General features: G+C 37.3%; 1 pseudogene; it reads left to right on the top strand.

Annotated features, from left to right (window-relative positions):
* The first annotated feature begins 3,317 nt into the window (after positions 1–3,317).
* Positions 3,318–25,703, top strand: LOC133076956 (hyaluronan synthase 2-like; annotated as a pseudogene).
* Positions 25,704–26,525: the final 822 nt, after the last annotated feature.

The following is a 26,525-nucleotide window of genomic DNA, read 5'->3' as shown; positions in this document are numbered from 1 at the left end:
CTTAAATAACCATAGTATAAGGAAAAATATGATCTGGCCCATAAAAAGTAAAATAATAGCTATTAATTATTACACATCTAATATGTATCAGGCATTGAGTTAGATACTTGACATACCTTATATCTAACTGCACCCCACACACAAAGAAAACTTTATTAAATAAAAAAAAAAGAATCTTGCCTCAGACAGGTTAAGTAACCCACTCAAAGTCACAGTGTTAATAAGAAGAGTGGATGAAATTCAATACAGGAATTCTTGAATATAACACTCGAGCTGGGCTATGCTGCAGCTGGGTTAGTCAAGTTTTATGGGGCCTCAAATTGAGGAGAAATCACATCTAATTGAGAGAGATCAGGGAAGGTTCCATGTAGAGACTTGGCACTGTGGTACATATGGCTACATAGGAAATGGTGTGTAGAGATAGTGTCCAAGAGCTGATGGAGGATCCATGTAGAACTAGGATTCCATGCCAAGTCTTCCTGTAATTTCCCCTTTGCCACGGTGAACTTTAGGATGAACTTTAGGATGGCAAAATTCAGGAGCCAATAGGGCACTTGGCAGAGTGGGCATTTTAAGAAGTCATTGATCAATACAGCTGGTGCAAATGAAGAGAAATCTGAAACGTAAAGTTCTGGATCCAGAGACAGCTCAGGTGACAAGGTCTTTGAAAGGTGTATTGCCTAACCCTGTAAGCTCCAGTCCAGGTCTCTGCTAGAGTAAGTGCAGTGGGACTGGAAAGACAAAGGCCAGCTTCAAAGCCAGAGAGGGAGAGGAGGTCAGAAAGGGAGAAGGGGAGGGTCATGTGCTCTAATGTGAAGACTGCTGGGAGGCTTCATTTGGGTACTTCTCTTAGGATTTCTAGTTGAGGACGGTAGCAGAGGCAATACACCTGAGGGATGTATAACAATGCAAATGAGATCATGAAAGTTTTCATAGACTTTAACCCAGTGATTGCCAAACTTTGTTGCAATTAGAATTACTTAAGGAGATTTAAAAACTCCTGATGCCCTTGTAGCACCCCATGCCAATTAACTCAGAATGTTTCAGGAGCCACACATCAGTAATATTTACAGATGCCCTGGTGATTTGGATGTACATCAACATTTGGGAATCACTGCTTTTTAACCTTTTGTTTACCATACTTTTTAATCCACCATTAGCAGGCAAATGCCACAAGCAGTATATGTCTTGTTACAAAGAAGTACATTTCCATAAGCCTTGCTAGTGTCACCTGCCTAAGTTAATATTCTCAATTCTAATCATTCCATTCTACATATGGTCTGAGGCCTAGTCCCCCCTCCTCCCATCCAACATGAGTTTAGGTTAGGTATAAAGAAAACCTGTGTTCCGGAGCCAGTTCTGCTATTTATTAGACGTGATCTTGAGCAATGTAGTCACTAAACAAACATTCTTTCAACATCCTTTATTGTTCTTTGTTCTTTTGTGTGTTTAAATATTGTCTACAAGTAAAAAAGACACTGATCCAGTCTTCATTGGATTTTAGAACATAATGAGGACAAGTACACTTTATAACTTAAGTTACTCTTCCTTTATGTTAAGACATTGAACCCATTAATAGCCCATTGAAACTTACATGTATCAGTTTCAATGGGCTATCACTTGTGTGTGTGTATATATATATATATATATATATTAGATATATATATATATATATATATATACACACACACACACAAGTACCTGGTTACAGTAAGCCTGCAAAAAGGTATCATTCCCATTTTGCAGATGAGGAAATGAGGCTCAGAGAGTAGATACCAATATCAATTTGCTCTTTGTATACCTCCTTGTTCAGGTGACTGTGATGAGGAGACTGCCCACAGTGCAGCCTCCATCCATCCTTCTTCTAGACACTCAGCCCTGGTTAAAATTATTAAAATGAACAGAATTAATTATACCCCAAAATATTTGATGTTCAGGGATATTAATTGTCCAAAGACACATGGCTCATTCATAGACCCCTCAAGTGGTTTGGGGGATACAGCCATCAAACAAAGAAATGCAATTCAGCATCGCAGGGGTTTGACAGAAGTCTGTGCAGGATATCTAGGCTTAAAGTATTTTTAATGTCAACAGAGCCTCTGGGAATAATCAAGGCTAAACTCCCTCATTTAACAAATTAAAAACAAAACAAAACAAAACTGAGGCCCAGAGAGATAAAGTGACTGGCTTAAGGTCATATAGGTAGTTGATGGAAGAGCTAGTCCTAGAATCCAATTATGCTGATTTTTAACCTCAGCTGGGTGCATGGAAAAAGTGTGAGCTGAGGTATTTGAATAAGAGGTGAGATGGAATTACACATGGGAAATTTAGCAAAACCTGTGGATTTTTCACTGGTCAGTATTGGGGGTGAGGGAACACCATGGTACAGGAAGAAAGTGTCTTACTCGTTAGGAAGTTCAGGTTATACACTTACCTATGACCCCATACATAGAGTGCATCCTTAGAAAGATAATCTAATACACTAAAAATACTGCATCCATATATTTGTTTAACACATTATGATTTTCAGTGGTATGTTGCACCATCATCTCATCTGATGTTTGAAAGAGTCCTCTGAGGCGTGCTGAAAGGGCATCCTTATACCTGTTTTGCAGATGAGTAAATTGAGGTGCAGAAAGTCACACAGCTACGTAGGTGAGAAACTCAGGGTTATAAACGTCCATCGACAGAGGATAAAGAAGATGAGGTACACATATACAATGGAATTTACTCAGCCTTTTAAAAGAAAGAAATAATGCCATTTACAGCAACATAGATGCATCTAAAGATTGTCATACTGAGTGAAGTAAGTCAGACAAAGAGAAATATCGTATGATATCCCTTACACGCAGAATCTAAAAAGAAATGAACTTATTTACAAAACAAAAACAGACTCACAGGCTTAGAGAACAAACTTATGGTTATCAGGGGGGAAGGGTGGGTGGAAGGGATAATTAGGGAGTTTGGGATCGACATGTACACGCTGCCATATTTAAAATTGATAACCAACAAGAACCTACTGTAGAGCACAGGGAACTCTGCTTAATGTTATGTGGCAGCCTGGATGGGAGGAGAGTTTGGGGGAGAATGGATACATGTATATGTATGGCTGAGTCACTTTGCTATGCACCTGAAACTATCACAACATTGGCTATACTCCAATATAAAATAGAAAGTTTAAAAAAAAAAAAAGGAAAGAAACTCAGGGTTAGAACTCCTGGAGTGCCTCTAGTCCGATGCTCTCCCTGTGATACCATGCATGTAACAAGCCTGGGACAAGAGTGGTTGACCAAGTGCATCATGTGATTATTTTACAGATGCATTGTGAGAAGTTTCTAAGTTTCCTGAGAATATCTGGAACCACACTCTTTGGAGCCTCTCTCCTCACTGGAATGATAGTTTCTTATATTGTTGGCTACCAATTTATCCATACAGATGATTACTATTTATCTTTTGGACCATATGGTGCCTTTTTAGCTTTACACGTCCTTATTCAAAACCTGTTTGCCTTTTTGGAGCACTGAAAAAATACTGAAATATCCCCGTTAACTTGAACAAAACTGTTGCTCTTTGCATTGCTGTGTATCAAGAAGATCCAGACTACTTATGGAAATGTTTGCAATCCGTGAAAAGGCTAACCTACCCTGGAATTAAAGTTGTCATGGTCATAGATGGAAACTCGGAAGATGACCTTTACATGATGGACATCTTCAGTAAAGTCATGGGCAGGGACAAATCAGCCACTTATATCTGGAAGAACAACTTTCACGTGAATGGTCCTGGTGAGACAGAGGAGTCACATAAAGAAAGCTCACAACTTGTCACCCAGTTGGTCTTGTCCAACAGACATTTTTGCATCAAGCAAAAATGGGGTGGAAAAAGAAAAGTCACGTACAGGGCCTTCAGGGCACTGGGACGAAGTGTGGATTACGTACAGGTAGGTTTCCACATCTGCCAGGACAAACATACATTTAAATAAAGCATCTTTTGTAGCTCTCCAGTCATATGCTATGACTTGTCCTTTAACACAGTACTCCTTTCAGTTCATCTGAAAACAGCATGACTGTTGAAAGCACATTCCAAAAGAGAGAAAAAAAAATCTTATGAAATGGTTAAGACAATGAAAATGCTTAACTTGTGCAGTGTTACTGGTTGGAAATCAAGATTATTTTGAACAGGAGACTCGTCCTTTCTTCTCTTCCCCTATCTTACCTTTTCTGCCACCTTGGATGTGCCAAGTCAAGTCCAACATTATTTTCCACAATCTCAAAATCACCAGCCTTGCAAAAAAACAGCGTCTGTCCCAGCAGAAGTGTCTTGAGAAAATCTGCAGGCCCAAGGAAGTGTTTCACAGAGACTAGGCAAAATGAGAATGGAGAAAACAATTTTGATTTAACAGGATAAGGAATTCAAAATTTAGACACAGAGAAAAAGAATAGGAAAATGAAAAAGGGTGGGGGAGATCAACTTTCCAGAGCAAAACCTAAGTCATGTTTATTTCACTTTCCAAACAGCATTACCTCATTCACTGCAACTTGAACTTTGAAAACATTTGTGATGTCGTTTGCTTGCATGAAAATCAGACAGGCTGTGTCTCTCACTAATTCCCTGCCTGCACACTCTTGGGTTTCTCCTCTCCTAGCTGTCATTGAGGCTTTCTTTTTTAGAATGTTAGTAGGGTTCCTGTGAGTTTTCTTCCTTTTTTTTTTTTTTTTGAATTTTATTTTATTTTATTTTTTTACACAGCAGGTTCTTACTAGTTATCTATTTTATACATATTAGTGTATATATGTCAATCCCAATCTCCCAATTCATTCCACCACCCCTTCCCTGCTTTCCCCCCTTGGTTTCCATACATTTGGTCTCTACATCTGTGTCTCTATTTCTGCCTTGCAAACCGGTTCATCTGTACCATTTTTCTTTTTTTTTTCCTTTTCTTTTTTTTTTTAACATCTTTATTGGAGTATAATTGCTTTACAATGGTGTGTTAGTTTCTGCTTTATAAAAAAGTGAATCAGTTATACATATACATATGTTCCCATACCTCTTCCCTCTTGTACCATTTTTCTAGATTCCACATATATGCATTAATATATGACATTTGTTTTTCCCTTTCTGACTTACTTCACTCTGTATGACAGTCTCTAGGTCCACCCACATCTCTACAAATGACCCAATTTTGCTCCTTTTTATAGCCTAGTAATATTCCATTGTATATATATGCCACATCTTCCTTATCCATTTATCTGTCGATGGGCATTTAGGTTGCTTCCATGACCTGGCTATTGTAAATAGTGCTGCAATGAACATTGGGGTGCATGTGTCTTTTTGAATTATGGTTTTCTCTGGGTATATGCCCAGTAGTGGGATTGCTGGGTCATATGGCAATTCTATTTTTAGTTTTTTACGGAACCTCCATACTCTTCTCCATAGTGGCTGTATCAATTTACATTCCCACCAACAGTGCAAGAGGGTTCCTTTTTCTACACACCCTCTCCAGCATTTGCTGTTTGTAGATTTTCTGATGATGCCCATTCTAACCAGTGTGAGGTAATACCTCATTGTAGTTTTGATTTGCATTTCTCTAATAATTAGTGATGTAGAGCATATTTTCATGTGCCTCTTGGCCATCTGTATGTCTTCTTTGGAGAAATGTCTATTTAGGCCTTCTGCCCATTTTTTGATTGGGTTGTTTGATTTTTTAATATTGAGCTGCATGAGCTGTTTATATATTTTGGAGATTAATCCTTTGTCCATTGATTGTTTGCAAATATTTTCTCCCACTCTGGGGGTTGTCTTTTTGTCTTGTGTATGGTTTCCTTTACTGTGCAAGAGCTTTTAAGTTTCATTAAGTCCCATTTGTTTATTTTTGCTTTTATTTCCATTTCTCTAGGAAGTGGGTCAAAAAGGATCTTGCTGTGATTTATGTCATAGGGTGTTCTTCCTATGTTTTCCTCTAAGAGTTTTATAGAGTCTGGCCTTACATTTTGGTCTTTAATCCATTTTGAGTTTATTTTTGTGCATGGTGTTTGGGAGTGCTCTAATTTCATTCTTGTACTTGTAGCTGTCCAGTTTTCCCAGCACCACTTATTGAAGAGACTGTCTTTTCCCCATTGTATATCCTTGCCTCCTTTGCCATGGATTAGTTGACCACAGGTGTGTGGGTTTCTCTGGGCTTTCTATCTTGTTCCATTGATCTATATTTCTGTTTTTGTGCCACTACCATATTGTCTTGATTACTGTAGCTTTGTAGTATAGTCTGAAGTCTGGGAGCCTGATTCCTCCAGCTCCATTTTTTTCCTTCAAGATTGCTTTGGCTATTCAGGGTCTTTTTTGTCTCCATACAAATTTTAAGATTTTTTTGTTCTAGTTCTGTAAAAAATGCCATTGGTAATTTGATAGGGATTGCACTGAATCTGTAGATTGCTTTGGGTAGTATAGTCATTTTCACAATATTGACTCTTTCAATCCAAGAACATGGTATATCTCCCCATCTGTTTGTGTCATCTTTGATTTCTTTCATCAGTGTCTTATAGTTTTCTGCTTACAGGTCTTTTGTCTTCTTAGGTAGGTTTATTCCTAGGTATTTTATTCTTTTTGTTGCAATGCTGAATGGGATTGTTTCCTTAATTTCTCTTTCTGATCTTTTGTTGTTAGTGTATAGGAATGCAAGAGATTTCTGTGCATTAATTTTGTATCCTGCAACTTTACCAAATTCATTGATTAGCTCTAGTAGTTTTCTGGTGGCATCTTTAGGATTTTCTATGTATAGTATCATTTCATCTGCAAATAGTGACAATTTTACTTCTTCTTTTCCAATCTGTATTACTTTTATTTCTTTTTCTTCTCTGATTGCCATGGCTAGGACTTCCAAAACTTTGTTGAATAATAGTGGCGAGAGTGGACATCCTTGTCTTGCTCCTGATCTTAGAGGAAATGATTTCAGTTTTTCACCATTGAGAATGACGTTTGCTGTGTGTTTGTCATATATGGCCTTTATTATGTTGAGGTAAGATCTCTCTATGCCCACTTTCTAGAGAGTTTTTATCATAAATGGGTGTTGAATTTTATCAAAAGCTTTTTCTGCATCTATTGAGGTTATCATATGGTTTTTATCCTTCCGTTTGTTAATATGGTGTATCACATTGATTGATTTGCATATGTTGACGAATCCTTGCATCCCTGGGATAAATCCCACTTGATCATGGTGTATGATCCTTTTAATGTGTTGTTGGATACTGTTTGCTAGTATTTTGTTGAGGATTTTTCATCTATATTTATCAGTGATATTGGTCTGTAATTTTCTTTTTTTGTAGTATCTTTCTCTGATTTTGGTATCAGGGTGATGGTGGCCTTGTAGAATGATTTTGGGAGTGTTCTTTCCTCTGCTATATTTTGGAAGAGTTTGAGAAGGATGGGTGTTAGCTCTTCTCTAAATGTTTGATAGAATTCATCTGTGAAGCCATCTGATCCTGGACTTTTGTTTTTTGGAAGACTTTTAATCACAGCTTCAATTTCAGTGCTTGTGATTGGTGTGTTCATATTTTCTGTTTCTTCCTGGTTCAGTGTTGGAAGGTTATACCTTTCTAAGAATTTGTCCATTTCTTCCAGGTTGTCCATTTTATTGGCATAGAGTTGCTTGTAGTAATCTCTTATGAAGCTTTGTATTTCTGCGGTGTCCGTTGTAACTTCTTTTTCATTTCTAATTTTATTGATTTGAGTCCTCTCCCTCTTTTTCTTGATGAGTCTGGCTAAAGGTTTATCAATTTTGTTTATCTTCTCAAAGAACCAGCTTTTAGTTTTATTGATCTTTGCTATTGTTTTCTTTGTTTCTATTTCATTTATTTCTGCTCTGATCTTTATGATTTCTTTCCTTCTACTAACTTTGGGTTTTGTTTTTTCTTCTTTCTCTAGTTCCTTTAGGTGTAAGGTTAGATTGTTTATTTGAGATTTTCCTTTTCTCTTGAGGTAGGCTTGTATTGCTATAAACTTCCCTCTTGGAACTTATTTTGCTGCATCCCATAGGTTTTGCATCATCATGTTTTCATTGTCATTTGTCTCTACGTATTTTTTTTGATTTCTTCTTTGATTTCTTCTGATCAAATCTCTTAGTTATTTAGTAACATACTGTTTAGCCTCCATGTGTTTGTGTTTTTTACATTTTTTTCCCTGTAACTGATTTTTAATCTCATAGCGTTGTGGTCAGAAAAGATGCTTGATATGATTTCAATTTTCTTAAATTTACTGAGACTTGATTTGTGACACAAGATGTGATGTATCCTGAAGAATGTTCCGTGTGCACTTGAGAAGAAAGTGTAATCTGCTGTTTTTTGATGGAATGTCCTATAAATAGCAATTAAATCTATCAGGTCTACTGTGTCATTTAAAACTTGTGTTTCCTTATTAATTTTCTCTCTGGATGATCTGTCCATTTGTGTAGATGATCTGTCCATTGGTGTAAGTGAGGTGTTAAAGTCCCCCACTATTATTGTGTTACTGTCGATTTCCTCTTTTATAGCTGTTAGCATTTGCTTTATGTATTGAGGTGCTCCTATGTTGGGTGTATAAATATTTATAATTGTTATATCTTCTTCTTGGATTGACCCCTTGATCAATATGTAGTGTCCTTCCTTGTCTCTTGTAACATTCTTTATTTTAAAGTCTATTTTGTCTGATATGAGAATTGCTACTCCAGCTTTCTTTTGATTTCCATTTGAATGGAATATCTTTTTCCATCCCCTCACTTTCAGTCTGTATGTATCTCTAGGTCTAAAGTGGGTTTCTCGTAGACAGCATGTATATGGGTCTTGTTTTTGTATCTATCCAGCGAGCCTGTGTCTTCTGCTTGGGGCATTTAATCCATTCACAATTATGGTGATTATCGATATGTATGTTGCTATTACCATTTTCTTAATTGTTTTGGGTTTGTTTTTGTAGGTCCTTATCGTCTCTTGTGTTTCCCACTTAGAGAAGTTCCTTTAGCATTTGTTGTAGAGCTGGTTTGGTGGTGCTGAATTCTTTTAGCTTTTGCTTGTCTGGAAAGCTTTTGATTTCTTCATCGAATCTGAATGAGATCCTTGCTGGGTAGAGTAATCTTGGTTGTACGTTCTTCCCTTTTATCACTTTAAATATATCGTGCCACTCCCTCTGGCTTGTAGAGTTTCTGCTGAGAAATCAGCAGTTAACCTTATGGGATTTCCCTTGTATGTTATTTGTCGTTTTCCCATTGTTGCTTTTAATAATTTTTCTGTCTTTAATTTTTGTCAGTTTGATTACTATGTGTCTCAGCATGTTTCGCCTTGGGTTTATCCTGCCTGGGACTCTCTGCACTTTCTGGACTTGGGTGGCGGCTATGTCCTTTCCCATGCTAGGGAAGTTTTCAACTATAATATCTTCAAATATTTTCTCTGGTCCTTTCTCTCTCTCTTCTCCTTCTGGGACCCCTATAATGCGAATGTTGGTGCATTTAATGTTGTCCCAGTGGTCTCTTAGGTGTCTTCATTTCCTTTCATTCTTTTTTCTTTATTCTGTTCCACAGCAGTGAATTCCACCATTCTGTCCTCCAGGTCACTTATCCGTTCCTCTGCCTCAGTTATTCTGCTATTGATTCCTTCTAGTGCATTTTTCATTTCACTTATTGTATTGTTTATCTCAGTTTGTTTGTTCTTTAATTCTTCTAGGTGTTTGTTCTTTAATTCTTCTAGGTCTTTGTTAAACATTTCTTGCATCTTCTCGATCTTTGCCTCCATTCTTTTTCCGAGGTTCTGAATCATCTTCACTATCATTATTCTAAATTCTTTTTCTGGAAGGTTGCCTATCTCCACTTCATTTAGTTGGTTTTCTGGGGTTTTATTTGTTCCTTCATCTGGTAGATAGTCTTCTGCCTTTTCATTTTGTCTATCTTTCTGTGAATGTGGTTTTCATTTCACAGGCTGCAGGATTGTAGTTCTTCTTGCTTCTGCTGTCTGCCCTCTGGGGGATGAGGCTATCCAAGAGGTTTGTGCAAGTTTCCTGATGGGAGGGACTGGTGGTGGTTAGAGCTGGGTGTTGCTCTGGTGGGCAGAGCTCAGTAAAACGAATCTGCTTTTCTGCTGATGGGTGGAACTGATTTCCCTCCCTATTGGTGTTTTGGCCTGGAGTAACCCAGCACTGGAGGCTACAGGCCCTTTGGTGGGGCTAATGGCAGACTCTGGGAGGGCTCATGCCAAGGAGTACTTCCCAGGACTTCTGCTGCCAGTGTCCTTCCCCACAGTGAGCCACAGCCACCCCCTGCCTCTACAGGAGACCATCCAACACTAGCAGGTAGGTCTGGTTCAGTCTCCTATGGGGTCACTGCTCCTTCCCCCTGGGTCCTGATGCACACACTACTTTGTGTGTACCCTCCAAGAGTGGAGTCTCTGTTTCCCCCAGTCCGTCGAAGTCTTGAAATCAAAACCTGCTAGCCTTCAAAGTCTTATTCTCTGGGAATTCCTCCTCCTGTTGCCAGACTCCCAGGTTGGGAAGCCTGATGTCAGGCTCAGAACCTTCACTCCAGTGGGTGGACTTCTGTGGTATAAGTGTTCTCCAGTTTGTAGGTCACCCACCCAGCAGTTATGCGATTTGACTTTATTGTGATTGCACCCCTCCTACCATCTCACTGCAGCTTCTCCTTTGTCTTTGGATATGGTGTATCTTTTTTGGTGAGTTCCAGCATCTTCCTGTCAATGGTTGTTCAGCAGTTAGTTGTGATTCTGGTGCTCTTGCAAGAGGGAGTGAGCGCACATTCTTCTACTCCACCATGTTGAACCAATCTTTCCTGTAAGTTTTCTAGTTGTAATTTTCTGCAGATACTTTATTAGATTTTGGTCATAATAATATCAAGAAGGGAGAAATGTCTCTGGCTTACAAAATCCACTGGACACTCTTAGCCTTCTGTTGACAGTAAAATTCTAGTTTTCAGAGGACCCATCATATTTTTTAGGGGTGTTTATGGGCATGAAGTGATGCCCAGTGGGTCTCTTTGTGTAATGGGATAAAAATGGACTCTAATTCTAATCACAGTTGTTAGTAGGTGGTTGACCTTGAGCAAGACCACCTCCCAAACCTCGGTTATCTGGATACAAGAAACTAATCTCATAAAGGGTTTGAGATAATTATTTCAAATCATGTATCCAAAGGGGCTTAACAAAAGTTGTTAATAATGGTATTGTTAATATTATTAAAAAGTTTGCTGACAATACTATTGTTATTTTCTTATATGATCATCTAGTCCTTACTTCAAAACTATAGTACATGTCAATGCCCACCACAGAGTGAATTTGGTTAATCTCTGAAGAGTTTTGAAGCATTTCTTAAGTTGATACCATCTGCATATTAATCTCCCTTCTAGGGAGTTTATAGAGTTTCATTCCCAAGTTCTTCTAATTTCTAGAACTATCACAATTTAGGTAGTTGTAATTAACTCAGGACATTTTTACATATTTGCCTTTTGCAACTTCAGGCCCAGATGAGAAAATAAAATGAAATATTTAAAGGAAGGGATGACTTGGAAACTTGCAGAGGATTTGAAGAATGAAACCTAAAAGGAGAGAACATCTATTTTGATATTTTCCCTTTAATTCTAGTTAAAACCATCATTACATTTGTTATTTCTAATCAAGAAGTCATTGTGTGGGGTTTCCTTTTTTTTTTTTTTTAAACCTGCTCTTCCCAAATCTACATCTCCCATCTTTTTTGTTTTGAATTTTGGTTGTATTCTTGACAATTTGACATTGTACCTGTCCAGGAAAAAATAATATAAAATATGAAATGTTAGAATAGGCTTCCTGCTACAGACCTAACCAGGCTTGAGAAATTTCCTTCCTTCAGGATGAAGCCTCCAGATAGACTGACCCTAGCAGCAACTGTTAACTGGGCCCTGAAACCTTTGTAGACTCTCAGCCCGTTCCAACCATCTAAACAGGGTAAAGAAATCTTTTGGCATTCTGAGACCAGTAAATTCCATTTGGTCATCCTTCATCAAATTCCCAGATACTTAACCATCCTCGTCCTATAGCAGTGGAAATGTCTAAAATTTAAATATATGTATAACAGATTGACTTTGCTGTACACCTGAAATTAACACAACATTGTAAATCAACTATACTTCAATAAATACTGAATAAAAAATACACTCTCATCTTCCATTCTGACTGACCCAAGGTCCAAGAGTTGCAGAGCAGAAGCCACAGAAAGACAAAGGGGGAGGAGTTGAGGTTATTGGCTCCTGAGCATTACAAGTGATTGAATGTGGAGTTCAAGTTGGTTAGGGATGGAAGGAAGCAAAGTTCAGGTGCTAATACACAAGAGAGAATGGGGGCTAGGGGAAGAAATTGACCATCTGCTCATACTTGCTAACCTGGCTAGAGAACACTGTTTAACTGTGCAGAGAGATGGCCTAAATGATTGGTTTCCAGTTACAGCTGGATCTTCAGCACTGGTCAGCACTCTTTTTATTTGATTTGATCTTGAGTAAATGTTTTGCTTATTGTTCTCATGTCTATTATTTCATATTTTCACCACTTTGCCAAGGCCTTACCCAAACTCCTCCCTGCTTAACTACCTGTGATCTTGCCTCCTATGAAAGAGAATATCAAAAATACGTGTTCTGAAGGCTGTCAAGATCTTCTTTACTCTCTCCTGCTTACAGTTTCAAAGGTACCCTTCCTATCTCAAGGGTAACCTTCCATCTACTCTCCTGGGCTCTCTGGGTAGGCATCCTCTGGTCTATTGCAGACCAATCTTTATCAATTATCACCTCTTCCTCTATCTCTCTCAGCTGTCATTTCTAGTCTTCTCTACTGACTACTGTCTCAGTTTTATAGCCCCTCAAATAATTAATACTGACCTGGAATATTGAGGGAAGATTTAGTCTAGGATAAATGCAATGTGGTAGAGAATTCATCTATGATGCTAGTGGCTCCTTTCAGAGACAGAGAAGATAGAAAAACAGAAGAAGAAAAATAACAAAATGACAAAACAAAGATGTGGAGAATGAGAAATAAAGAGGAGAATGAGGAAGATTTTCTTAATTTTGAATCAAAGTATTTTCTGGAGAAACTTTTTTTTTTTTCCAAAGAAGGACAGATTCTGATCTGGCTAGATATGGCTCAAGGTAGGGCAAAAGTCTTTCTTATCTTTTCAAATTAGTATTTATGTTAGCTTTTTTATTTGCCCAAATAACACATGATTAAGGCAGTGTGTTTTTTAAAAATGTAGCAAATCACAATAAGCAAAATTAAAATCATCTGCAGCAAATACTTGACTCAAACATAGATTGTCAAATATAATACTTTCCAGCATATATCTCTCTTCTTTCCCCTTCTTTTTTTAAAATTTAATTTAATTTTTAAAGTTTATTTTTTAATTGATATATAATTGCTTTACAATGCTGGGTTAGTTTCTGCTGTACAATGAAGTGAATCAGCTATATGTATACCTATATCCCCTCCCTCTTGGGCCTCCCTCCCCCACCCCCCTCCCACCCATCTAGGTCGTCACAGAGCGCCAAGCTGAACTCCCTGTGCTATACAGCAGATTCCCACTAGCTACCTATTTTACACATGGTACTATTTCCTCTTCATTTATTTGGTCTTATAGGTTTTTACCTTGCTCCTTCATCTGTGACTTTTGTTGTTGCTTCATTTTTTTTTTGATGGGTGGGATTGTGTTCCTGTCTTACTAGTTGTTTGGCCTGAAGCTTCCAGCACTGGAGCTTGTAGACTGTTGGGTAGAGCTGGGTCTTGGTGCCGAGATGAGGACCTCTGGGAGACCTCACTCCAATGAATATTCCCTGGGGTCTGAGGTTCTCTGTTAGTCCAGTGGTTTGGACTCGGAGCTCCCACTGCAGAAGCTCAGGCCCGACCCCTGGCTCATGAACCAAGATCCCACAAGCCGCACAGGGCGGCAAAAAAAAAAAAGAAAAAAAGGAACAGAACAATAACAAAGAGTAAAAAATAAAATAAGATTAGAAAACTAACAGGTATGTTAGAAAAAATAAAAATATAGATGAAACAACAACCGCAAGGTAAAACAGTCCCCTTCTTTTTAAAAAAAAAATTTGAGGGACTTCCTTGGTAGTCCAGTGGTTAAGACTTCACCTTCCAATGCAGGGGGTGTGGGTTCGATCCCTGGTCAGTGATCCTTAAGATCCCACACACCTTGTGGCCAAAGAACCAAAAAATAAAACAGAAGCAATATTGTAACAAATTCAATAAAGACTTTAAAAATGGTCCACACCAAAAAACTCTTTAAAAGAAGAAATTTTAAATTATGTTATACTTGCCTTTTTGCATCATTTTTTAATCTACAATATCAGAAGACTTTAAGTATCCTGTGACATCTAGATTATTTAATTGCTTTAACATATCTCCTGTCACTGAACATGGATTTTACAATGTAAATGGCTATCAGTCTGTGTGATGAAAGGGAAAAATTATCTCATGAAGTGTGCATTAGGGATTTCCCAGGTGGAAAATATACAATACTGTAAATATGAACATTTTCTAAAAGGAAAGTATATAGGAGACAACTGTATTAATACAGTAAGTCCCCCAAATACGAACCTTCAAGTTGCAAACTTTCAAAGATGCGAACATGTGTTCACATGTCCAATCACATAAGTTAGTTCATGTGTCTGGCGTTCCTTGTCATGTGCGTGCATCCTCTACAAGTGGTTGTCCTTTTGTGTACTTTACTGTACAGTACTGTATAGAGTACAGTAGAACAGTATCTTTATTTCAACCCCAGGATGTCCAGAAGCAAGTGTAAAAGCAGCAGTGATGTAGCTGGTACTGCTGTACTTTTCAAGGTACTGTATTGTAAGATTAAAAATGTTTTCTTTATTTTTTGTGATTGTTCGTTTTTTATGTATTATTTGTGTGAAAAGTATTATAAACCTACTACAGTAAAGTACTCTATAGCCGATTGTGTTAGTTGGGTACCTAGGCTAACTTTGTTGGACTTAACGAACAAGTTGGACTTATCGAACACGCTCTTGGAACAGAACTCGTCCATAGGTAGGGGACTTATTGTAAATACGAATATTTTCTAAAAGGAAAGTATATAGGAGACAACTTTATTATTAACTTAATCGGGTAGCATCCTAGGTATCCAAGATTCATTGAGCAGGAGAAAAGTAAGACTGAATCATTCATAATAGTAGAGTTGACCCTCATTATTTATGAATTCTGTATTTGTAAATTAACCTACTCACTAAATTGTATTCGCTACCTCAAAGTCAACAGTTGCAGTGCTTTTGTAGTCATTTGCAGACACGTGCAGAGTGGCAAAAGATTTGATTTGCCCGATGTGCACGTTCCCTGCTAAAGTCAAACAAGATTATGCTTGCCTTCTTTTCTCAGCTTTTAGACAGTAAACGAGTAACACCTTTAGTTTATTTAATACCATGTTTTTGTTTAAAATGGTCCCCAACTGCAGTGTCAAAGTGCTATCCAGGGTTCGTGACACACGAAGACTATAATTGCCTTATGGAGAAAATAGGTTTGTTAGATGAGCTTTACTCAGGCATGAGTTATAGTGTAGTTATAGTTGGACATGAGTTCACTGTTAATGAATCATGTGTGTGTGTGTGTTTTAAAACAGAAACACAAATAAAAAAAGTTTAGACATAATCACTAGACAAAAATATTGTGATCAGAGGCTTGGAGGACTCTAACACTATATTTCTGCTGGAAGCAAATTTTGATATTTGCTAATTCATTGTTCATAGAAACTTGGTAGAACATAGCTACTATGAATAATGAGAATTGAATGTATATAATATTTGATTGGTTCCTGTTCTATATAGGAAGTCCAAGAGTAACTTAAATATTCTGAGGGCCGATGTTGAGAATGTTATATAATATGTTTCTTTGTACTCTTCATTTTATAGGATAAGATTAAGAGCACATCGAACTAGGAAAGGGAAAATCTGAATCTAGATTCAACTTAGTTGTTTAGATTGGTGTTTAAGGGCCACCATTATAGGATTTCCTGATTCCCTTTTTTAGAATAAGAATTCCAAACATTTGGAATAAGGGTGTTTCATTGCTTAAGACTTAGAGGTGACAACATTTGGTTTCTCACTTTTCCAGCTGGCTTGTCACCTTTGCTTTACACCTTCTATAAACTTCACTTATGTTTAAGCCTTCCTAAAAAGGAAAGGAGAATAACCAAATGATTCCTTTTTTTAAAAATTCAATGTTTTGAAGATATTCTAGGTTGACCAGAGACAAGAATTATTTTATAACAATTTGGGTAATTCATTCTACCAAAGAAGGAATATATCTTCCTAATCTCTTTCAAGAAGAGTAATAAAGAAATGCCAAATTGTTTAGGTGTCCAGAATTAGAGGCTTTCCATTGGCTAGATTTGAGATCTTATACCATAAACCAAATACTATAAGAGAGGATTGTCCTCCCCATTCTTCACCTCTCTCCCAAAAGAAAGATTATCTTTTCTTTTCCTGTGAGGACATTTTTTTTTTCTGAAATTATTTTACTCATTAATTTCAAATGGGCTTTTTAGCTCTAAAATTCTTAGATTTTATGATTTTGTATTTGCCACTCCCATCATTCGCCATTATGTATTTGCTGCTTAATCTGAAGCTGGTAAATTTAGCTGCGTGCTTACATGTAAATTCTATTTATCCAGAATGCAAATAAATAGAAAAAGATTTTTTTAAATGAAAATATCATGTAATATTGATAAAGTCCTAGAAGTCTGTTTAATATAATTAATGACCATGCGCTGTCAATTTTGATTGAGCTTTTGGTCAACTGTGTGCAATATTCTATTTTCGTGAAGGTTATTTTTTGTCCCAGTTCTTTGGTTTCCCCCATCTTCTGCACGCATATGGTCCCACACAAATTACCAGTCATATGTACTCTTTTTCATCAAACAATGCAGTTCTTAGGACCTATATTAAACAGATAAAACTGTGTCATATGTATTTATGTACTTCCAAAATGAAAGATTATGTTTCTATTTTAAGTAGTATCACATTCAGCAGGGTCAAAGTCAATGAAGAGATGCTGACTCAAGATGCAACAAATACTTTTGTAAGTTTCCATGGGTCCAGCCTTTACTACAGGAAATTTCATACATTGTACTCCAAGGATATAATTCATGCTATAAATGAATCGTAATCAGCTGTAAACTGCTCTCTAATATAATTCTTGCCTTAGTAGATGGCCCAATCTAAGGATTCTTCCATTGCCTTCTCAGGTACACTGACATGTTTATCTTTGTTGGACATTGGATCAGGCATTAGTTTTTGCTCTCTGTGTCATATTTTATTTACAGCGATGATAAGAACTCCTTTCCTCATTGGATTAGTGTCCTTAGTTTGTGCCTCTTGTTTTGATTTATCACTTCTTAGTATATATGCCTTCCTTTTATTGAGCATTTACTATGAGCTAGCCCTTTTAAGCGCTATACATACATTACCTAATTCTCCATCACAATAAACCTATGATGTGGATATAATTATCCATATTTTTCACCCGAGAGATGGAGACTTAGAAAGGTGAGGTAAGGAGTCTAAGGTTAGGAAGCTAGTCCAAATGAATATAACTGGTCGATGGTGGATTGGGACTCAGATCTGTCTGATTCCAAGGATTTGCATAGTGCTTTCTTTTCCTTTCAGTAATGTGTTTACTTTGGGCTGGTACTCTTAGGACTTCAGGGGGCTGGAACCATATTGGGTTTGCTGGTAAATAACTATTTGTGAATTTTTGTTGTTGTTGTTCTGGCTGACCCCTTTTCACTAGAGAAATGTCCCAGGGGAAGGAAGAGCAAGGAGGACTTTCCATTTATTTTGTGGTTAAGTGGTGGCAGGGAAACTAGGTAGTGGGGTCACAATCAAGAGTAATTTCAAATGTGGTAGAAAGAAATAGTCTCGCTGGGTTCAGGTTAAGATGAAGGGTCAAGATGAAGAAAGGATTGAGGTTTACAAGCAGGCAAAGGATGAAGGCAGTAGCAACAGAAAGGGTCTTGATTTATTTTCAACCTGTTTCTTCATTGAAGGCAGCCAGAATAGTTAAGGTTTCCTCTTGCTGTGTAGCTCTCAGTGCCCTTTGAAGTGGTTAGGGGCAGGCAGAGGTGGAGAACCCACCAGTCAATCTGAAAGGAAATATGTTTTTAAAAAAGTGAAACATGGATAGTCAGCATTTTAGATTTGGGTCTTAGAAGTTGAAAAACATATGGTAGAATAAATAACAATATTTCTACAGGATATTTTTATTTAAATTGTTGTGAGGTAGATGAACTTTAAGATCAGTGAGATAAACTGGAATGGACTTACAGTCTAACAACTTATTTAACAGATTTATAGCAATTTATATATCTAACTGCTATAGGTGTTTTGGATACATTTGAACTTGTTCATTGTGGTAAGATATTCTTGATATGTAATCCATGCTCATGTTCCTTTCAGTGATTCTCTTTACTGAGTCACCTGTTCATGGTAATGAGTGGGTTTACTCAGCAAGTATAAACAATTAAAGATTAGTACCCTATACTAATGGCATATATAACTTTTCTGTGAGCCTTTGTAATTTACCAAGTACTTTTACATACAGTGTGTCACTGTGGTATCATGATGATGGTAACAGTTTGTTCAAGGTCATAAAAGTAGTAAGGTACCGAACTCAAGATTTCATTGCGGCCTCTTGATTTGCTATAATAGTCAAATCTTGGCCTATTATAAGAATAGGAGATAGAGGCAATCCTAAAAACCTCTAGTAGAGTTAAATTGGGGCTTGGAATATACTTTATCTCAACTTGTTCTTTTAGTTTGTTCTTTGTTTTTTTATGAAAGAGACCCACCCCCAGCCCGGCCCCGCAACCAATTCTTTTAGGCTCAGGGCTGGCATACTTGCTTGTAAAAGGCCTGATAGAAACCATTAAGCTTTGCGGGCTACATGGTCTGTGTTGCAGCTATTCAACTTTGCTGTTTTAGTGTGAAAGCAGCCATAGATAATATGAAACTGAATGTGCATGACTGAGTTCCAATAAAACTTTATTTATGGCCACTGAAATTTGAATTTCATATAATTTCCATGTGTCACAAAAAATTCTTTTTCAATTTTTTTTCAGCTATTTAAAAAGGTAAAAGCTATTTTTAACCCCCAGGCCATATAGAAATTGGTGGGAAGGCAGACTTGTCCGTAGACCTTAGTTTGCCAACTCCTGTTTTAGATCCGGAGAAAGCGGCGGCACTGTCTCTTGGCTAGAACAGTGAAGGAGGGGGAGCCATGGTCTTAAGCAATTTAGCTGATGATTCTGTGGTTAAGACTGAGGTGGCTGGTTCCTCCCAATAACATCTTCTTGTCTTGACATTTTCCACTCATTTTAGTCAAAATTTGGTGACTTTGCCTCATTTTCGTATCTCCTAGTGAGAAATCTTAACGACTGGCGATCATGTAGTTTAAACAAATTACAGTGATACATTCAGCATGGACAGAAAGACATTTTGATTTGTTCTCCAATTGTTTCCTGTGTGCAAATCAGTCCTGTGGTTTTTCCCAGTGTGAGGTTAAGCTCCTTGTGAACTGGTGTATTTCTCCCACAGTTTCTAGCCCAGAGCTAAACAGCCAACATTCGTGAAATTGCACACTTCTCATTAATTGGTGAGGAGACAGCTAGAAATCCTGTTTCTACTAGACTGATTTTAAGAAGGGCTAGAGTTATACCCTTTACACACAAACAAATTAATACTGTTATATCCATGAACATACATGCTTTCACAGACTGTCGTAGACGGTGGTTTTCTAGTTGGCATTCTATCACTAAAGAACATCCAGAAATTGAACTTCTTTAGAAAACTCTTTGATCCCACTATAACAAACCCCTCCCAGGAGATTTCTGAGAGCATTCCCTTCTGACAGTTAAACTCACCATGTGAACAATCTCTCTCAGAGAACTTCTGGCACTTTGCTGTTGGAAACTGGGAGGGGCAGGACCAATTTAAATATGCAGAACCTCAGAAGTTTGGTTCAAGTTTAGTCATTTCAGAGAGGCAGTTCCCTTGGCTTGCTTATCTCACAAGCAGGCGGAGTTACTTGAACATTAATTCTAGGTTGCCCCCTTCCTGTTGTTTTTAGTCTTATTTTAGCTTTCTGGTTTTACCTTTCCCAGCTTGAGTCAGTAGAGGTGGGTGTGGCCATAAACTCTGGATGCTGAGAGGTTGAAAGGTGGATTTGAAATTATGCCTTCACTTTCTACTACCCTAGTTATTGGCCTGCCAGGCTTATAGCCGTATACAAAACAGTGACAGACAAGGCAAGAGAGAGGCAAAACATCGCTACTGGAGGAATTTGTTTAGGTTTCTGAGGCTTGGGACCCTTGAGTATAAACTGAAGTATTAGAAAAATCTTATTTTCTACAATGAAAAACTTATGCTTAGTTTTTGTCTAAATTTTTTCCCCTAGAAAAGTGAGACCATGCTGGGCCAATATGTAAGGCCAAGAAAACAATAAACGGGTTTTATTTAGAAAATATATTTATTATGCTTCTAAATAAGCAATATAAAATTTAAAATTCAGAAGTTAACCCTAAAATTGCTATAATTAGTTAAATCTAGAGAGGTGATGAGTTCACTTTTTATAAGCGGATACCCTATATACTCCTTAAGTCATATGTTCCAATAATGCATTTAAATTGTTGTTTTCACCAACATTTTTATTAGTATATAATCTTTTCAGAAAAAAACACCAATTAGTAAAACTGACACAGACGCAGTTTTTAAAATGCTGGGATTCCTTAACTTATTATGTGAGCGGGTCATGCTACATATGTATAAATTCTCCTTCAACTGTGAGACTTTATGCTTCTACAAATTATTTTCTTAGTTGTTTTTTTTTCCCAAAACTGGTATATCAAATCCCTACTATTTTTATAAAGTATTGAAAAAACTGTAAAAATAATTGCCTGTGATATAAATAATTAGGCTAAGTCTTGATTAAATTCCATCTAGGACTGCCAGACTTGTTAGCAAAATAATGGGAATTACAGATAATACCCCCATATCTGCCAACCATGTCATTTATTGTTTGGATGGGGATGTGAAGCTGGTTCATTACATGTTAGCTCTGATCAATTTATATCTACCATGGCTTTGCTACATTCCCAGAAAAGAATAATATTAAAGAACAAAACACAATTCAACTGAGTAAATTTGAAGGTCCAATAACTGGCTTTATTTAATGATTCATGAGTCAGGCAGCATCCCATCTTAGCAGACAGGAGCTCTGAGAAGCTGTACATAATGGAAGGGTTTTGTTTTTTTTTGTTTTTGTGTTGTTTTGTTTTGTTTTGTTTTCTGGCAGAAAGGGCTGGAAAAAGGAAGTTTCTAGCAAAAAGTGGATTGTTTCAGGCAAGGTTACCTTCTTTTGGGAGAAGCTGGGGGTTCTATCAGGCAGATTTCCTCACTAGTGCTGACCAGGTAATTCCATATTAACTGCTTGAAAGTCACATTCCTTGCAGAGGCTTAAATTATAATTAGGTTCAATATTAAGTCTTGGTTTGCTGACATGGGGCCAAGCACAACTGACTCCATTTTGGGCCTGTTGTTTCTTTTTAACAATTTCCACATTTAGATCAGTCTCTCACCTTAACAGAAATGTGATCAAAATTTAAGGAATTGTTCTTTAAAAAAATTAGGAGATATTTTTAGGAACATTTGCTTGGCACTTAGTGACTGTGAACATGTATTTAAAGCTTTTGAGAGAATACAACACACCAGGGAGAGTGCGGTGACTATTATAAGCAGGATAATTCCCAATGTCTGAAGAGCACTTTAGAGCCATGGCCCTCAAGACCCAAACCAATCAAAACCAAATAAGTCCAAGAAAAGACCTCATCAAAGGAGTCATCTTTTTAAGCCAAGTGTTTTGCTCACTGATCTTGGGTAACTGAGTTTCAATTTCCCCAGAAGTGTTAAGGTTATCCCCCTTAGCAATGTCTTGGTAGATGGGTGACTGCATTATCTTTCCAAGCTAATGCCAGAGCATTGAAAAGAAAGAAAGAGAAAAAGAGTGTTTCACATTTGGTTAAACTATGAAGTTTTGATCTGGCATCTTTCTTCTGGCAGAAGAAAGTTATGTTGATGTCAGCTACTTCTATTCCTCATCAATTTGATTTTGAGGTTTCAAGCTAGTGTGAAGTTCCTAGAGTCTGAAGGAGCCTTTCTTTATGGGGAGATGTAGACCTAAGGTTCAAGTTCTTGAAGTTTGGCTGCCATCTGAGTAGTGAGGAAGACCTGGTATAGTCCCTCCAGAGATATTCAAGGGCAGTCTTTGTTGTTAGTGATTCCAAAGCAGATGAGTGGGAAAAAGTTGGCAACATTCGTTGGAGAGTCTTAGCCATATATTTGAGGAAACTAGAAGAATTCTGGATTTAATCCAGTTTACAGCTATGTAACAAAACCTCCAATACAATTAACAGGACTAAAATCTAATGTCTACAAAGGTGCAAACAGAAATGTCTGTTAGGGGTTCATGACCTAGAAAAACCCCAATAATTTTATTGGTTTCAAAATTGTGTTCTTTGACCCATATCAAGATTGTTTTTAAGAACAACAATTAGAATTTCTACAACTGCTTAAGTTATTTACATCTACTTTTATGTACAAAGGGCTAGATGGATACTTAATACTCTAGAATAAAAAATGATCTGAAGGTCATGCAAGTTTCCTTTCTGACAGAGTGTCATTTGCTAAGTCAAGGTCATATGGACATCTTGCTTTAGAATTATACAACCAGTTTTAAGAGAATTGCCTTCCTGTCTTTTATTCACCATGTTAAAACTGGAGAAAAATCACTGTTAAACCTGCCTTCCTTTCGATACTGTCATAGAAGTTTTCGATATCTTTCAGACCTGTGGGACAAGTTGCCTAATAGCCTTATTTAAAGCAATTAAAAAAAAGACATCTCGAGTGACCAACCCAAGATATTTTCCAGGTCCTGGAAACCTAGGATGCTACCTAAGACATGAGACTTTCATTGCCAAAACTGGGAGCAACCATGGCAAACCAGGAAAAGCTGGTCACCTTCCGAGCCATACCTAACCCATCATTTCAGCTGTTCTATACAGCAATGTCATGAATTTAAATATTGAGTTTGCTGAAAAACAAATTTTTTGTATTTGCCACGATATAACAAACTCTGTCATCCCTGTGATACTTGCTTATTGGGGCCTTGCGACAATAAGGCTGAAGATATCATATATATGCCCAATTTTGACTATATGCACACTCATTGTCTTCTATTCTTTAATTTACTTTTTACTTTCTTCTTTGCAGGTTTGTGATTCAGACACCATGCTTGACTCTGCCTCAACTGTGGAGATGGTAAAAGTTTTAGAAGAAGACCCCAACGTTGGAGGTGTCAGAGGAGATGTCCAGGTGCATATGGCTTCACTTTTTGCATGCGTCACTTTTAGTAGCACCCTCACTCATTGACTCCTTGAACATATATTTACTACACACCAAACTTTGTGCCACATATTGTTTTTGGTGCTGGAGACACATTAGAATGTGCCTCGAACACACTTTACTGTGTCTTCTCTTGTTTAAATTAAAATAATTTATGATTTCTTTGCTTAATCCTGGGTCATAACCCATGTATGTGGTGGCTGATAAGTCATCTGAAATATAATGTGTGTATGGTTTCCACCACCTCTTCTTGAGCCATAACTTAATGTTCTGATAAAATGATGTTGGAACTCATTTAATACAAGGGTTAAAAAATGGAAGTATGGCAGGGAATGGATTCTACATCTCATACCTATGTATTTAAAACCTATGGTTTTCCAATTATTTATTTCCTATTATTTGCTATCAATGTGGAAACAATTAGTGAAACAAATAATATTGTTATTAATTGTTATCAATATGTGAAAACAAATATGTGAAAATATGTGAGGTTTAAAATGACTCCTTTGCAAAAGTGCAATTAGCTTTTAGCAAAAGATGAGAAGCATATGGAAATATAACTTGAAATTTAAAGTTTTAAATTGCATTGCATTGTTGTATAACACATATTTATATGCATGGTAATACTGAAGGGAAAGAAAACGCACTGGATGGACACAGAAATAGCCTGGTGATAAAAAGGAAGCATGCAAAATTCAGATGAAAACTGAACAAAGTTGAGACAGAGGAGATAATTGTGAAATATTGCCAAGAAAAAACTGATAATTTTCAACAGCCTTTGTATAGAGCCTTATTTCAGGATTCAAGTTTTGGGTAGAAGCCAGAGCAAACCTTTTTATCATTGGCATTGCAAAAATGTAGGAAGGAAGGAGAAGGAAAATTAGCAGAATTGCATGAGTTGGAAATTAACCAGAGTGGGGGAGAATAGGACTTAAAAATTTTCAAATATTAGATGGTAAGAAAGAGTGGGAGAGAACTTAGGAGGTGAGAATTAAGCCTAAAAAACCCCTCAATATTATAACATAACAACAAGAACAGGAACAAAAATCATAGCAAAAAATTACAGAGGATGATGAAGTAGAAAAAAATATTTATTATCAATGAGTCCCAATACATGCACTCCACTTATCAAATCAATCCAGTAATACAGAATCAGAGAAAATAAAATATGACCATGTCAATAATAGGAAGAAAGCCAAAATAGACAAATAAAATAACAAAACACTAGGTAATGACCTCAAGATGGTGCAGATTTTTTTTGGAATTTTTAGCTGAGTTTTACCTTTATTTAATTATTTTTAGTTACTTTTATTTTTCTTGCAGATTTTAAACAAGTATGATTCCTGGATCTCCTTCCTCAGCAGTGTAAGATACTGGATGGCTTTTAACATAGAAAGGGTCTGTCGGTCTTATTTTGGATGTGTCCAGTGCATTAGAGGACCTCTGGGAATGTACAGAAACTCCTTACTACATGAATTTATGGAAGACTGGTACAATCAGACATTTCTGGGCAGACAATGTACTTTTGGAGATGACAGGCATCTAACGAACCGGGTGCTGAGTCTGGCTATGCAACAAAATACACAGCTCGATCCAAGTGCCTTACTGAAACACCTATAGAATATCTCAGATGGTTAAACCAGCAGACCCGTTGGAGCAAGTCCTACTTCCGAGAGTGGCTGTACAATGCCATGTGGTTTCATAAACATCACTTGTGGATGACCTATGAAGCAGTCATCACTGGGTTCTTCCCTTTCTTTCTCATTGCCACAGTAATCCGGTTCTTCTACAGGGGTAACGTTTGGAACATCCGTCTCTTTTTGTTAACCGTCAAGTTAGTAGCTCTCATAAAATCATCCTTTGCTACCTGCCTTAGAGGAAATATTGCCATGCTCTTCATGTCCTTCTACTCAGTGTTATACATGTCAAGTTTACTTCCTGCTAAGATGTTTGCAATTTTAACCATAAACAAACCTGATGGGGCACATCTGGAAGGAAAACCATTGTTGTTAATTTCATGGGACTCATTCCAGTATTGGTTTGGTCTGTAATCCTTCTGGGTGGCTTGATTTTCACCATTTATGAGGAATCTAAAAAGCCATTCTCAGAATCCAAAAAGAAAGTTCTAACTATTTCATCATCCATCTATGTATGCTGTTGGGTAGTGGTTTTGACACTGTATGTGGTTTTTATCAAAAAATGTGGCAGGAGGAAGAAGAAACAACAGTACGACATGATGCTTGATATATAATCTTACATTGAGGTTTGCAGACATATACAAAATCTTCTTCCTCTAGGAGCTGTGCTGATTGTACAGAATTGTGGCATCAGATTATGGCAACAAAGGAGACATATCACTGCTGCTGGGACTTTTACAAAGACATTTCCATGGGTTTATTTTGATTCTGCCAAATTATTATGCCTCCTCAACAAGAGGAAGCTCAGATTTACCCTGTTATTTCCGTAAAAGTCAAAAGAATTTTGGTTATGCAGTTATCCCTACAGCACATCCACCTAACAGTGTTTTGCCCTGTATACCTCACTAGCCATGCTTTATGTGGGTTATCATGGAAGAAAAGGATTTTGGAAACTCGAGGAAAAGTTCTTTCAACATATACAACCTCTATATTTAAAATTGATGGACTTTCCCTGGAGGTGCAGTGGTTAAGAATCTGCCTGCCAATGCAGGGGACACGGGTTCGATCCCTGGTCCTGGAAGATCCCACGTGCCGCGGGGCAACTAAGCCCGTGTGCCACAACTACTGAGCCTGCGCTCTAGAGCCTGCGAGCCACAACTACTGAGCCTGCATGCCACGACTACTGAAGCCCGCGTGCCTAGAGCCCGTGCTTCACAACAAGAGAAGCTACCGCAATGAGAAGTCCACGCATCGCAACGAAGAGTAGCCTCCGCTTGCTTCAACTAAAGCCCGCACTCAGCAACAAATACCCAATGCAACAAAAAATAAAATAAATAAAATAAATAAATTTTTTAAAAAGTAGCAATATCAAAAATAAAATAAAATAAAATAAAATAAAATAGATAACCAACAAGGACCTACTGTATAGCACAGGA

The sequence above is a fragment of the Eubalaena glacialis genome, chromosome 17 (genome assembly GCF_028564815.1).
Source record: "Eubalaena glacialis isolate mEubGla1 chromosome 17, mEubGla1.1.hap2.+ XY, whole genome shotgun sequence".
NCBI classification, from domain to species: domain Eukaryota; kingdom Metazoa; phylum Chordata; class Mammalia; order Artiodactyla; family Balaenidae; genus Eubalaena; species Eubalaena glacialis.
Note: the sequence above shows the minus strand (reverse complement) of the source record. Positions and strands in the feature narration are given on the sequence as shown.